This window comes from Epinephelus moara, chromosome 22, assembly GCF_006386435.1.
Source record: "Epinephelus moara isolate mb chromosome 22, YSFRI_EMoa_1.0, whole genome shotgun sequence".
Classification (NCBI taxonomy): Eukaryota; Metazoa; Chordata; class Actinopteri; order Perciformes; family Serranidae; genus Epinephelus; species Epinephelus moara.
Window position 1 is genome coordinate 258598 of NC_065527.1, and position 13626 is coordinate 272223.

The following is a 13626-nucleotide window of genomic DNA, read 5'->3' on the forward strand; positions in this document are numbered from 1 at the left end:
TTATTTTAGTAGTGTCAGTGCCAGCCTGGTGCTGCTGTTTCCTGTGTGTCTGCATGCTGGCCTGGTGGATTGATAGTAAGTGCTGGAGCGGATCACTGGAATGGACTGCTTGAATTGCAGAGCGCTGAGCTGGCCGGAAAACCGGAAAAACTGGATCGGAGTTCTTGGATCGGCATTTGTCCATGCAGTCCGATCTGATACCCATGCACGTTTTTTGCTAATATCGGCGGCCGATTCGGATCGGGACATCCCTACTGTTAGCTCACTGTTAGCTCTGTGTCACCTTTTTTAGCACTGTGTTAGCTCTGTGTCAACTCTGTTAGCTCTCTGTTAGCTCTGTGTCACCTTGTTTGGCACCGTGTTAGCTCTGTGTCAACTCTGTTAGCTCTGTGTCACCTTGTTTGGCACCGTGTTAGCTCTGTGTCAACTCTGTTAGCTCCGTGTTAGCTCTATTAGCTCAGCGTTAGCTCTTTGTTGGCTGTGATAGCTCTACTAGCTCTGTGTTAGCTCTATGTTAGCTCTATTCTCTCTGTGTAAGATCTATTAGCCCTGTGTTAGATCTGTGTTAGCTCTGTGTTAACGTTGTGTTAGCTCTATTAGCTCCATGTTAGCTCTGTTAGCTCTTTTTTTTATTATTCTTTATTAGCATATTTACAGTACAAATTGGCATAGTTTAGTGTGGTACATAAAGAACAAGGAACAGACAAGCCTCGTAATGGGTGTTAAAGATAATGTGGATGAAGAGAAAATTAAAAGTAATAGTTATTAAAAAAAAGTTAAATAAGATAAATAACAAAAAGGCAGATAACTAAATAAAAGTAAACTCAGCAGGAATAAGAGGTGAAGATCCTCTGCTGGGCTTCAGCACATTATTTTCCTCCATATATTTCAGTGATGAAAAGTAAAGACACATTTCTTTGTGAAAAACATTTGATTTAAATTTCATGAATCTGTTTTATGTATAAAAAAACTTGATGATTGAGTCGATCTCCAGGTTACGTATCAGATCTTTCACACGTAAACCAAACAAAACGTTTTCCTTTGTGAGACGAGAGACGTTGACAAATTGAGGAAACAGACAATAATGCAAATTGTCCCAAAAGGCAAAGTTACATTGATAAAATAAATGCTGTGTAGTTTCAGTGTTCGTCACAGAAGGAGCAGTTCTTATGATCGAAACCAAAAACACGTCCTGATCATTCAGCAGATGGTTATTAATGTGACCCTCCTTCACTTCTGGTGCAACAGGAAACTGTTTAGACAAGAACTGTAGAATTGAATTTCTGTTTGATGAGAGTGGATATTATTCTTTAACCAGGGTTGTGAAATGAGGTTGTTTTAAAAGGGTGATGTTAGGACCATTCACCAAAGCGAAGGGAGACTGGGGCAAACATTGCTTTGGAATAAATGTTATGACATCACAATAACAGACTGAGGGATTGCTGTGATGACACGTTTGATGTAGACCAAAGGTCGTCAAAGGGCAGAATGTTTCCTGAAGCGTTCAGTCAGTGCAACACACATCATGTTCCTTTTTCTAGAAACTACAGATTGACTTTTCAGTGACACAGACCTGCAGGTCCACACTGAGGTGTTATGGGGCTAAAACTGTCTGCAAATCATTTTCCAATAATGTGGTCCCTGCTGATGGAAGAGGAGCTAATTTAATAACAGTCACATCTGGAGGAGGCTGATGCTCCTAACTTCCTGAACACGTGGTTTGAGATGTGAAACCAAAGGCTGTTGTCATTTCTCACGAAGGATCTGAACCGATTCATTCAATATTAATACAGTCTGTATCATTTAAGACCACCTTCTTCATAACCTGTGACCTAATGCAGTGTGTTGTCCTCTTCCTGCTTTATGGCTCAACAGCATTTTTGGGGAGTGACAACAAACAGGCCGCAGCTCCACATCAACATTTCCATCAACAGTAAACGAATCCTGTCTGGGTTCATGTCCCAGTGTCTGTCAGTCAGCAGAGTGACTGCAGCTGTCAGATAAATGTGGAGCAGAGGGAGTAAACAGTGTCACTTACTGTCCCCGTGTGTCCTCCAGGAGGACATCCTGTCTGGGTCCATGTCCCAGTGTCTGTCAGTCAGCAGCTCAGACTGTCTCCATCCTCCCAAAACACTCTCACTGACAGCAGCAGAAGGAATGAGACGTGTTAGCAGGAGCTAGCTGTGGCTAACGTTAGCAACATTAGCAGTGAAGCTGTTTCCGGCGGGAGAAAGAAAACAAACCTGCTCTTTGTAGTTTTATTTCAGCTTTGAAGTCCACATCCAGCTGTCTGTGACGTCACAAGGTCTTTACTAAACTAAACTCTGGAGCCTTTTCACTCCGCCGTCCTCCGCACGAGACTAATCCAAAGAGCATGGATACCAAGAGGCGAAGCTCAATAGAACGACCCGTAGCAACAGACTCGCCCATGGTTTCGTCCTACCGCCGCCATTTTGGACTGTCAGCAGGCCGCAGCAGACCCGCTTGCATACAAAAACACACAGACACACTGAAGTATATCGCTATTAATTATGCTTACAATGCTACTCACCTCGTGATAGCTTGGTCACAGCTGCTTTTTCACGTTTTTGTAAAGCAAAATATAGACTTAAAAAAACAAAACGAGGAAAAACGGCCTAGATGGCATCTCTACATATTACATCCACTTATGAGAAGATTAACTTCATTACTCCTTCAAAATCACCCCATAAGCCAATCTACCAAAAAATAAATAAATAATAAAAAAAAATCAATATTTTAACTAGAAACACATTAATGGTGACGTCACACAGTCAGGAATAAGGATTTATTTACAGTTTGTACAGTAAGGGGACAGTAATAATAATAATAATATATAGGCTATTTTAATATGATATATTTCAATGCTTAAGCAGTAATCACTTCTGATATAAATGCCCCAAGAGGCCATATATAGGCCTATATATACATATATACATATATCTTCCCTCCAAAACTGGCATATTAAATTGATATTAAAACACTTTCAAACTTACACCTCAGGAGTTCTTACCTGTCGGGATCCTTCGGGAAACGGTGGAAGGCCAGGTGTTCCACTGATAGTTGTTGCAGTTAATTGCACTACACTGTTTTCTTTTACTTTTTTTCTCCTCTCTCCTTCACATCTTGCATGTTGTCTGGGCGCAACAGTCCAAGCTCAACAGTCCAAAATGGCGTTAGCGCCCCTAGTGGCTGTTGGCAGAAATTCAACGGAGCTTCGCCTCTTGGTATCCATGCTCTTTGACTAATCACTACTGTAGGTTCGGGGGGTCGTCAAGATGGCGGAATGAGCAGCTGCACTTTTAGCAGGGTCTGAAAGAATAATTAATAATAATTTCGTCCTAAAAAGTGTCATTCTAGACCAAAATAACTAACCCAACGCAACATTAAGATTAAAGCAACACTGTAAAGTAAGCTTCAAGACTCCAGCTGTGAAAAAAAGAAGACGTTAATCTGACTGACGACATGGATAAGGCTACAAAACAAGCTAGCACGCGAGACCATGACTACAATTTGGCAATACTCAAAGAGGCGTGTGATGATGAAGACATTCAGGAGCTGGAAGACATGGAAGAGAGCACGGTAACTCTTTTGAATGAACACACACCGCTCCCCAGTCCTGATCCCAAAAGACTGAAGAAGAGAGACATGAAAAGGAGAGATAGAGAAGCTAACGTTAGCAACGATAGCATCTACGAAGCTATTCAAACAGTACTGCAGAGATTTGACACACAAGACAAGCGTCTCAAGAGCTTTGAACTCCGCATAGAGGCTAACACACAAGGAGGAAATTGGAAAAATGCAAAAGCAAATAGCCTGTCTGAAGAAAGAAAACAGCACTTTGATAGAAATGTGCAAAGACAATGTCAGATACAAGAGGAGATGGGATCTGCGGCTACTGGGCTTGCCGGAGAAAGACAACGAGGATGTAAAAGAGGCTATAATTGGGATCCTGACCAGGGTGATTCCAGTGGCAGTGGACAAAATCCGGGAGTTGGTCGACACGGTTCATCGTCTGGGCAAGAAAAATGATGCAGCGTACAACAAAATGCCGAGGCCCATCATCATTCAGTTTGCAACGCGGACGGCCAGGAACGACATCTGGAAGAAATCCAAAGATGCAAGAGTCTGCAAAGAACTGAACATCCACTTCAGGGAGGACTTTTCTAAAGAGGATCGAGAGGCCAGAGCCAAGTTGTGGCCGAGAGTGGAAGAGGCCAGGCGTAATGGCAGAAAGGCTTTCCTGAAGGAGGGATATGCTATCATCGATGGCATACGAGTTGAGCCCTGATAACGGGACAAAAAAGGCAAATGTCTTTATCTCAGGTAACCTGAAGTGCTAATAACAACAGAACTGAGGTTTTACAATATAATCTATACCTGTGTTAGATAAGTTAAAGAAAGGAAAAAACGCTCTGAGAAAAATGTTGTTTTCTGTTGAAATTTTGTTTTCAGTGGAGAAATAGTTTTAAAAGAGAAGGTATTTTTATGTTCAAAGCAAATGATAGATTCAAATAACAAAAAATGTTAGCTAAGTTGCAATAAGGGAGAAGAAAGGATAACAAAGGCTTTCACAGCCCTTTTTGTTCATTGCTTTTCGAAGAGGATATCTTTTAATTTAAACTGTATAAGAAGATGATTTAAAGCAATTTTTGGGGTTGGTTTAATGAATATTTTCAATTTAGGACTACATAAACATTCCTGCGTCTAGTAGGGTTAAAAGGCGCGTTCTAATAGGAGTTTTTGGAGTTATAAATGTCGGTATCTTTTGTTTCTATAAATGTCAGAGGTTTAAAAAATATTGTCAAACGCAAGGCTTTTTTTTTTTTTTGTAAGGAACAACAGGCAAATTGCTTTTTTTTTTTTTTACAAAAGACACACTCAGGGATAGCAGATGAAAAATTTTGGAAACAGCAATGGGGAGAAGAAATCCTTTTCTCTCATGGAACTTCTCACTCTGCCGGAGTGATGGTGCTTTTCAACAAATTTCCGGGAAAGGTAATTGAACACAAAAGTGATACAGGTGGACAGTGGCTTATAATGGTAGTAGAGATGCATGATCAAAGATATAGGCCTATTCTACTTTGTGTGTATGGATATAATAACAGAGCAGATAATAGGGTCATGATGGAAAGTTTAAGTTCGCTCATAAATAACTGGAAAGTTACTTTTATGACAGAGAAAGTGGTAATGGGAGGTGACTACAACATAGCTCCTGATTCATGGCTTGATCGTAAACCCCATAGAGGACAGCAACCTGATTATGATGATATTTTAACCAATCTATGTATGTCAACACATACAGTTGATTACTGGAGAATATCAAATCCCACCTATGTAAAGTACACTTGGACTAATTCGGCAGATAGTAATCATTGTTCAAGATTAGACTATTGGTTAATATCTCAGATAATATGTAAAGATGTTCTAAAATGTAAAATTTCAATATCGCCCCTAACAGATCACTGCATGATTGAATTATCTTTAAAAATAATTCAGCAGCCCAAACCATCAGAAAATACTTGGAAATTTAATAATAGTTTATTACTTAATGATGGATTCTGTAAACAAGTTAAAATCCTTTTTCAAAGTGTTAATAAACTTGACATGTCGCATATGAACAAATGGGAGTGGTTCAAATTTGAACTCAAACAGTTAGCAATTGTAACAGGAAAAAGAATTTCACAAACAAGAAAACACAAACAAAAAGAATTAATTCTAAAAATAAATACAATATGTGAAAAAACTGAAACAACAATAGAGGAAAAGGCTGAATTGAATGCCCTTCAAGTCAAACTAGATGATATGTACAGGGAAAAAGCTAATGGAGCGTTTATAAGATCAAGAGCCAGATGGATAGAACTAGGAGAAAAAAATACGTCATACTTCTATGGATTAGAAAAACATAGACAGAGTAAAAAGAGAATAAATAAACTGAAGAAAAATGATACTATTACTGATGACCAAAAACAGGTAAATGATGAAATATGGCTTTTTTATAACAATTTATACAAATCCAATTTCCAAAAAGAAGACTGTGACATATTATTTGAAACAGTCAAAGATAACATAAAAATGCTGAATGAGGAAGATAAAAAAATATTAGATGAGGATTTAACTACATCAGAATTGGAAAGTGCACTAAAACAGATGAAAAATGGAAAGTCACCAGGAATAGATGGTATAACATCAGAATTTTATAAACACTTTTGGAATGACATTAAAGACCTATTACATAAAGCCTTTTTGGAATGTATAGGAAAAGGATGCTTATCCCCCACAATGAAAACTGGGTTGATAACACTACTACCCAAACCTAATAAGGACTTACTGAACCTAGACAACTGGAGACCTATAACTCTTCTTTGCAATGACTACAAATTAGTAGCTCTTGTATATGCAAATCGACTTAAAAATGTGCTGGTCAATCTGGTTGATGAGTTTCAGTCAGCCTTCATTAAAGGTAGACATATACACAATAATGTGAGATTAATATTGGATATGCTAGACTACCAATCGCTTATTGATTCAGAAAGTCTTATTCTTTTCATAGATTTTTTCAAAGCTTTTGATTCTGTAGAACACTCCTTTCTGATTCAGACACTAAAAAAATTTGGATTTGGTGAAAAGTTTTGTAAAGTGATTGAAATGTTTTATAAAGAAATAATCAGTTATGTTTCTCTTAATCCAGGAATGACCCCTAGAATAAATATCTCTCGTGGGATCAGACAAGGCTGTCCTATATCACCAAAACTCTTCATTTTATGCACACAGATGTTGGCTTATCTGATTGTAAATAACCAGGAATTTAAAGGGATTAATATCTTTGATTATGAATTTCGCATTAGTCAATTCGCGGATGATACGGTTTTCTTCTTAAAGGACAAATCAGTAGTCTGTAAAGCATTGAACATTATCTCTCTTTTTTCCAAAGCATCTGGCTTGAATATAAATCTAAAGAAAAGCGAAATACTACCACTATATCCTTGTACAGATACACAAATAATGTCCATCCCTGTTAAATCTGAAGTTAAATATCTAGGCATAAAATTAATAAAAGAGAGTAAAAAAAGGGAGGAAAAGAATATGAATGAAAAAATAGAAAATATGAAAAAAACCTTAAATCACTGGCTAATGAGAAATGTATCCATTTTTGGTCGAAACCTATTATCCAAATCTGAGGGGATATCAAAATTGATTTATCCATGTTACTTGATGTATGTAACTCCTAAAAACATCAAAAAGGCAAACTCTATAATATACAACTTTATATGGAGAAACAAAACGCATTATGTTAAAAAATCACAACTGGTCAAAGATTATAAAGAAGGAGGTTTGAAAACACTGGACTTTGAATCAATGGTAGGAGTCTTTAAAACAAATTGGATAAAAGCCTTTATGTCACAGACAGAATCAATTTGGTTTCACATCCCCAGAAGTATTTTTAAGAAAATTGGAGGGTTGGATTTTGTGTTAAAATGTGATTTTGAAACTACGAAACTGCCTGTGAAGCTATCTGAATTTCATAAACAAGTATTGTACTATTGGAAGATGATATTTTCCCATAATTTTACTCCACATGGCTCCACATTGTGGAATAACAGAACAATTACGATAAATAGGAAAACTGTATTCAAACAGGATTGGTTCGATAAAAAGGTGATTTTTGTTATAGATCTAATGGATGACCATGGAAATTTCTTACATTTTAATACCTTTAAAGAAAAATTTGATGTTCAATGTTCTTATAGAGAATTCAGCAAAATATGCAAAGCAATACCTCTTGCTCTGGTACATTTAATACAAAACACACTCTCTCAATCAAGAATACAAGCGGTCATGCCAGAATTAAAAATTAATCAATTGCATATTAGTGATAGAAAATGTAACAATCAATTTATTGGGAAAGCTTTCAAATGTAAAACTTTTCATGATTATACTAGAACTGCAAAAATCAGAATAAACAATGATTTATGTAGCACGAATAAATACTTCAAATATTTAAAATGGCCAATTCCGCCAAAAGCAAAAGAAGTACAATATAAAATTATTAATAATTATTACCCTACAGCAGAAACTCTTAAGAAAAGATTTGGATTTGAGGTTGAAGCTTGTGTTTTCTGTCTTGAAGAACCTGAAACTATTGAACATCTCTTCTATTCATGTAGAGTCACAAGTCAATTTTGGCAGAACCTGCATAATTGGTTAAGTACTGCAATAGAGAATATCACACCTTTTGATATGAATCAAATCCTAATATACAAGAATGACATCGCTAAAGAAATATCTGACATGATCAATACTATCATGATTATGGGAAAATATCATATACATGCATGTAAATGGAGAAATCAAAGACCTTCACTAATATGTTTTAAGAACGAACTTAAAATCTTTTATTCCTCTCTATTACTTTTAGCTGAAAAATATGGACCAATACAAAAACTTTGCAATATGTTACAATTTTTAATGCTTTAACTGATCGAAATGTCAATGTCTAAAAAACAAAAAAAAAAACAAAACAAAACTTGTTAATGTGTCCTTAAGCATCATTTTCATGTGGTTGAAATGTGAATGATATGGTGAGAAGGATTGTCTCATTGCAAATGAGGGACTGCCTGTATTATTTATTTATTATTGATTTATTTTCTAACATGTCATAGTATATATCTATATTTTTATTGGAATTTATGTTTATATATATCCACTTAATTTACTGAGATGATAGTCTTGATGTTTATTTTTCTTTTTGCCTTGCACAAGTTCGTATTTTTTTGTAAGAATGCAAAGTGGAGATTCTTACTTGATGTTGTAATTATTGTATTGTTCAATAAAGTTTGGAAAAAAANTTACTGAGATGATAGTCTTGATGTTTATTTTTCTTTTTGCCTTGCACAAGTTCGTATTTTTTTGTAAGAATGCAAAGTGGAGATTCTTACTTGATGTTGTAATTATTGTATTGTTCAATAAAGTTTGGAAAAAAAAAAAAAAAAAAAAAAGGTTCCGGGGACGGAAGGGTTAGGGGTCGGACCAACAACCACTTCCGGGTAATCGTTCTTAGCCATAAGTGTTTCGATAATGTCAATAAAATAAATGTTATCAACATTTGGAGAGAGAAACCCGCACAGCAGACAGACCACTGTGTAACTGGTATCACTCTGAAAGCGGAAAACAATTCAAAATCCAAGAAAAATGATTGGGTGTTTAATGCTGATCTGTTGAATGTAGAGGATTTATTAGGAGAAATTAAAAATGATACAGAATTAGACAATTATTGCAGAAAATGGGAATATTTTAAATATAAGGTCAGAAGTTTATAAACGTGGTAAATCCAGACATCAACTGCAAAGAAAAAATGAACTTAAATTATTTCAAGAAATGAATTAATGTTGTAGAAAATTTGAGTTATCAGATGAAGATAAGGCAAAAAAGTTATGTTTACAAACCAGAGTAGATAAGTTGTACATTCAGAAGGCAGAGCTAAATGGACAGAGCCAGGAGAGAAAAATTCATCTAATTTTTTTGGACTTGAAAGGAGGAGACAAGAAAGAAATCGAATAGATCTGCTGATCATCAATGATAGAGAATGCTCTGACACAAAATTAATATCTGAAGAAATTCACTGTTTCTATTCTTATTTATACTCTTCAGCACACGCAGGAGAAGATTCATTATCTTTTTTTGGAAAGTATGAAACAAAACATTTCTAAAATTGACTCAACATTATAAACATTGTGTGATTCTGAGATAGAAATGACAGAACTGGATGCAGCTATAAAGCAAATGTCAGCAGGAAAATCACCTGGTCAAGATGGTTTAACCTCAAAATTTATAAGTTTTTCTGGGAAGACTTAAAAGAACTATTATTTAATGCTCTGAAGGAATTCATTGAGAATAATGATTTAATGCCGACTATGAAACAAGGTGTCTTTACTCTGTTACCCAAATCTGGTAAGGACAAAAGGTATACTGATAACCTGAGACCAATGACTTTATTAAATGTTGACTACAAATTGTTTACTCTTATTTTAGGACAGACAGTAAGTGAAACTCAATCGGGATTTATAGAGACAGGTCTATACATAATATTAGGTTGGTTCTTGATTTACTTGACTATAAATATTTAATTGAAGATAAAGGCTTTATTTTATTTTTAGATTTTTACAAAGCCTTCGATTCTGTTGAGCATTTGTTTATAATAAAATCCTTAGAGTATTTTGGCTTTGGTGCACAGTTTATTAAAGTAATTAATATAATGTATAAGGATATTAACAGTTCAGTCTCTTTCCCTCAAGGAAGAACTAGAAGATTTGAGGTTAAACGTGGGATACGGCAGGGCTGCTCCTGCTCTCCTTTATTATTTATTTTAGCTGCAGAGTTATTAGCAGTTTTTCTTAAAAATAACCCCGACATTGAGCCTTTAAATGTATGAAGTAATCATCTGACCATAACTCAGCTAGCTGAAGATACCACAATCTTCCTCAAGAGGGCAGAACAGATCCCTTTGGTAATCAATAAAATAGATCATTTTTCTAGGCTGTACATTTAAAAGAATGCGAGCTAATTTCAATACATGATCTTCAACCAATTGACTTATATGGGACTGCAGTGAAAAATGAAGTGAAATATTTAGGAGTGACCATAACAAAGGATTGTAAAACCAGAGAAGAATTAAATATTATGACTGTCATAAAGAAAACTAAAAATACTCAACTCCTGGTTACAAAGAGATATGTCAATTTTTGGACATATTTTGATCCCCAAAATTGAAGCACTTCCTAGATTTACATATCCAGCGTTCTCTTTACCCATTCCTGATCATTTAATTAAATAAATCAATCAAACAAATTTTAATTTTATTTGGAAAAATAAACCTCATTATCTGAGAAAAGGGGATGTGGTAAAATCGTTAGATGATGGAGGTCTAAATGTGATCGACTATGAAGCAATGAACGGCATGATGAAACTCAAATGGTTGCAACAATTTCTAAAAAATGTCAATGGTTTCTGGTTTCATTTTTATATTCATTCACATTCCCTCTAAAATATTTGAAAAATGGGATAGATTTTCTGTTAATATCACCAAACTACCAGTTAAGTTGCCCGAGTTTCATCAGCAGGTCCTCCTGTACTGGAAACTAATTTATGGTCATAACTTTACTCCACAGTCTGTTCCCATCTGGAACAACAGATGTGTCTTGTCTAGAAGAAAATCTTTGTTTTTTAATGACTGGGTATTTGGTCAATTTTGCACTTAACGGATTCAAGAGGAAACTTTCTTGACTATGATGATTTTGTTAATCAATTTAATATGAAGTGTACTAAACAACAACACTCAGTGGTGATCAAAGCGATTCCACAAGGTGAACATGGTACTAAAAGGAATGTTGCTTTATGATAATAGAATGATGCCGTCACTTTTTATAGATGATATTAATTTCATAGATAAAAAATGTACTAACAAAATCATACGAGGTGTCCTCACGTCTAATCTCTTCCCTTTATCATTTAAAAGAAAAAATCTGTTCAAAGATCATCCTGAAGAGATTATAGTCAGAATTAGAGCCAGATGCCTCACTCTACCCGCATCACCGAAAGCTAAAGAAACACATTTTAAAACCTTAAATGATATCTATCCTTGTAATGAGTTTCTGAGACAAAGATTCAACATCGATAAAAACCACTGTACTTCTTGTGACTCTGATACTGAGACGTTAGAACACTTGTTTTTAACTGTACTTATACCAGAGTGTTTTGGGAAGCATTTCAAGACTGCATATCTGAAAAGGTCACTCAGTCGCCCGAGGTGGAATACAAGGACATTAAGTATGGAGTTATAATACAAAACAAAAAAAACGGGAAATGATGTGTAACAGTTTAATTATTATTGCAAAACAATTTATCCACAGATGCAGAATCATGAAGAGCCACCCACTGTTCTCAGTTTATATGAATGAGATAACCAACTTTAAAAAAACACTGAAATGTCTTCAAACCAAACAAGCCTTGACTGTTTATGACAATTTGAATGCATTCATTTCTGTCTAGACCTCTGACTTCTATTCTGTTATTTATTTTATTTTATTTTATTTTATTTTATTTTTGATATATGTACTGTTACAAATATGCTGCAAATGCTCAGTCTGGAAAATTGAAAGCTTCGAATATTACGCCAGACTTTGTTAAATAAAGTTGAAAAAAAAGTCAATAATGAATGGTTTCGTTGTGAACGATAATGATGTTAGGCTACATGATAAAAATAATGATGATGTCATTAATATGTCTGAGGCTGTGTAACTCAGTCACGATGATTTATGTCATTGACATTATTAAAACACTTCTGGCGTAAGAACGATCATCCGGGAGGGACGGAGTGTTGGATTGAAAACTTCTGGCGGATCGCAGAAACTGTACTCTGAATGTTTCATCACGTCAATTAGTGATGAAGAGGATGGTAATGAGCTGGAGTGGGTGATATCTCGGTCTGCGAGGATGGAAAGAGCTTTGAGAGAGAAACACACATGAAGGGAGAGAAGTTGGTCGGTGGAGATAGAGACTGATTAAAAGGCAACAACAAAAAAACCAGAACAAATCAGGAGGATAAGCAAGTGTGTGTGTGTGTGTGTGTGTGTGTGTGTGTGTGTGTGTGTGTGTGTGTGTGTGTGTGTGTGAGCCACACTCCAGAGCAGAAGGTGGCGGTAAATGCCGGATGCCAACTGCCGGGAAACAAAACGAAGAAGAAGGGGAACCTACAGTAGTGATTAGTCTCGTGCGGAGGACGGCGGAGTGAAAAGGCTCCAGAGTTTAGTTTAGTAAAGACCTTGTGACGTCACAGACAGCTGGATGTGGACTTCAAAGCTGAAATAAAACTACAAAGAGCAGGTTTGTTTTCTCTCTCCCTCCGGAAACAGCTTCACTGCTAATGTTGCTAACGTTAGCCACAGCTAGCTCCTGCTAACACGTCTCATTCCTTCTGCTGCTGTCAGTGAGAGTGTTTTGGGAGGATGGAGACAGTCTGAGCTGCTGACTGAGAGACACTGGGACATGGACCCAGACAGGATGTCCTCCTGGAGGACACACGGGGACAGTCTGAGCTGCTGACTGAAAATCGTTTCGTCATATTTCAGGGTGTTTTTCTTTCATCATTCCTCCACGAGATGAGAAAATCCTGAAAACAACTTTGTAGTTCATTTCAAGAGGACAGAACTGCAACAAAGATGTGTTGTAGTTTTATAATCAGCAGAAACATCCACACAGTTTGTCTCGTGCACCTCCAGAAATGTAACTCCACGTCACAGTGATGCTTCCTCTTGTCTCTGCCAGCTGACACCATTTCCCTCCGTGGAGACAAAACTCTGGTTGACTTTAATTTCACAAACAATAAACGGTGAAGAGGAGGCTGTGATCAGAGAGAGGCTGTGATCAGAGAGAGGCTGTGATCAGAGGTTGTGATCAGAGAGAGGTTGTGATCAGAGTGAGGCTGTGATCAGAGAGAGGCTGTGATCAGAGGTTGTGATCAGAGAGAGGTTGTGATCAGAGTGAGGCTGTGATCAGAGAGAGGCTGTGATCAGAGTGAGGCTGTGATCAGAGAGAGGCTGTGATCAGAGT

At 36.4% G+C, this 13626-nt stretch overlaps 1 protein-coding gene and 1 long non-coding RNA gene across 3 annotated transcripts in view; one reads left to right on the top strand and one right to left on the bottom strand.

Moving 5' to 3' along the window:
• Positions 1 to 887: 887 nt before the first annotated feature.
• Positions 888 to 3148, bottom strand: LOC126384512 (uncharacterized). Its single transcript, XR_007569296.1, has 3 exons — positions 3032 to 3148; positions 2244 to 2483; positions 888 to 2139 (listed from the first exon to the last, which is right to left on the bottom strand). It is a non-coding gene; the product is annotated as an uncharacterized LOC126384512 (long non-coding RNA).
• A 106-nt stretch (positions 3149 to 3254) lies between these two features.
• LOC126384406 (gastrula zinc finger protein XlCGF57.1-like) overlaps positions 3255 to 13626 on the top strand; it is a 22532-nt gene continuing 12160 nt past the window's right edge. The window contains exon 1 of one of the 2 annotated variants that reach the window (XM_050035465.1): positions 3255 to 4344. The gene's annotated coding sequence lies outside the window, so the exon portion shown is untranslated. Of the gene's footprint in view, positions 4345 to 12758; positions 12901 to 13626 lie in introns of those variants that run through there. The other variant, XM_050035464.1, reaches the window with a different exon arrangement.